General features: G+C 46.1%; 1 long non-coding RNA gene across 1 annotated transcript; it reads right to left on the bottom strand.

Moving 5' to 3' along the window:
• Positions 1–1,343: 1,343 nt before the first annotated feature.
• LOC122033380 lies at positions 1,344–1,801 on the bottom strand. Its single transcript, XR_006126522.1, has 3 exons — positions 1,756–1,801; positions 1,489–1,607; positions 1,344–1,401 (listed from the first exon to the last, which is right to left on the bottom strand). It is a non-coding gene; the product is annotated as an uncharacterized LOC122033380 (long non-coding RNA).
• Positions 1,802–2,326: the final 525 nt, after the last annotated feature.

Below are 2,326 nucleotides of genomic sequence, written 5' to 3'. Positions count from 1 at the left end.
GCAATAAACATGGAATACAGCTTCCGAATAATATATAGGAAATATACAAAACTGAAAAGTAACCAAGGAAGCTGTACTCACCAGGAACTCCTATCCTGAACTAAAGGGTCATCAAACCGATACGCAATATGTCTCCTGTATGTATGTCAAACAAATGCATCCACCAAAATGCAGCATATAAGTGCAGCAAACACAAACAAATAAATGCAATCAATGCATGTGATGACCGTGCACTCTAACATCACTGCACCTGAACAGTGACCGAGTGGACGGAATGCTGTCGGACTACTCCTGTCCTCTGACCCCAAATCATAAATGGGGGAGCTCAATGCTCTCATCTCCCGGTACACGATGACATGGAGGAAATCTCTGCCGGCTACCACGCTGAGTCACCTGACCAACGGAGCCAAACAGAGTCCACCATCTGCCGGCTACCACGCTGCTACACTAAATGCCAACGGAGCCAAACAGAGCGGAACTGTCTGCCGGCTACCACGCTGAGTCATATGACCAACGGAGCCAAACAGCAGAACCGCCACACACCTGCCTGATATACCACTAAACCATGAGTGGGGGTGTGTGCAGTACATGTAACTGGCGATGGGCTCAACCATAGTGGAGCCGATAATCGCACAGCATGCAATCATGATGCATGACACTAAGCATAGCAAAACTGATCAACATAACCATATCCATATATACAAAATGAGTACTGTAAAATCGATGGTCACATACCAAGACCTAGAGTACACAGGTCAGATAGAACAACAAAAACCTATGTCCTGAACATAATAAGTATGGAATATCCTGATCAGCATAGAAAAATCCATATATACATAATATGGGTACCACAGTATCAGTGGGTCAAATCCACGGATCTAGGGTATACAGGTCCTCTATGGTATAACAACCTAGATCCTAAACATATCCCCCTTCCATAGCATATGTTCCAACAATATGCACAAATCAAAGCCACAAGGTCTAGGTACACGAATCATATATGATATACCAATAGAAATACACAATCCAGGCATGGCATAAAAACCTAAGTATTAGATAATTTGGATACACATGCCAGAAACAAAAATCCAGAACCTAATCCTAATCTCAGTAAAGCATGGTATGTCACTCTAGAAACTGAGATACTCATGGCAATAAGATAATCATGGCAACAAATCACGAGATATAAGCACGGATACATCACAGGCGACAAACCTAACATGCTATGGATATCAAACAGTGGCATACCAAAGGCAAACATGTTCATTGCTTGTAGTTATAAAATACTATGCATATCCAAATGACAATATCATAAAAGATAAGTCAAGAGGTACCCGCCTTCATACGCATGTCGTATCAACCGTCCTCAATAAGTCCAAGAGATCGCATCCAACTCAAATCCTTCACATCAATTTAATCCAAGAACACATAAACTAAGTCTATAATCCATTAGATTAGACTACACATTTATCAATGCTAACCACTCACCAGAATTGATGGCTCCACCAATGACGTATAGCTGGTATAACTCTCTGCCAGCGTAGATGAAATCACTGTCCCTCCCAAATCTGAGGACTCTACAGTTGCCTCGCGACCGAAACATCCTCCTGTCGATAACAATGGTCAACACTAAGAGAAATTACTGCCCAACCAAACCATAAACTCTAAATTAGCAATCCCACACCCAATCATCACAATACTGAGATGAGATGCACAATCACAACTGAAATCCAGCAGTAAAATAATCTCCCTTACCACTTCAACCACTGCTAGGGCACGGTACAACAAAACGGGACCACAGGAACGACTTGGATGCTCTGCTTCTATCCACGACCCGAAGAAGAAGATCAGTGGTCGGAGAGAACTCCAATTCCAGTGACTGTCCTAGAGGAGAGCAGCAACCGCGACCGGTAGTGAAGAATCAGAAGGAGAAAATGGGCTTGGTGGTGGCTGTCAACATCGGAGTGGGGCGTCGGCTGAGGCTAGGGCAGAGGAGCGGCGGCGGCTGTGAACCCAAACTAGGGCACGGCGAGAGATCAACCAAATGGAGAAGAGGGTTTGGCAGAACCCTACGCCCACAATTAGGGCTCGCGGCCACCGGCGCTAGGGCAAAAAGGAAGGCCGGTGGCACTGCTCAGAAGTGCTTGACATTGCTGGCGGCAGGGGGAATGGGCTCAGACCTCACCGCGGCTAGGGCTTCGGCTTGGAGGTAGTTTCCGGCCGAGAGGGGCGGCGGCGCATCCGGACCTCAGTGGCGGAGACAGAGAAGAAGAAAGGAAGAGAGAGGGAGGAGATGCTCAGCCGCCTACTCTCTGTTCCTTGGTGT

Source organism: Zingiber officinale, chromosome 11B, assembly GCF_018446385.1.
Source record: "Zingiber officinale cultivar Zhangliang chromosome 11B, Zo_v1.1, whole genome shotgun sequence".
In the NCBI taxonomy this organism is placed as follows: domain Eukaryota; kingdom Viridiplantae; phylum Streptophyta; class Magnoliopsida; order Zingiberales; family Zingiberaceae; genus Zingiber; species Zingiber officinale.
The sequence above is the reverse complement of the archived record's forward strand: the minus strand, read 5'-3'. Positions and strand labels throughout refer to the sequence as shown.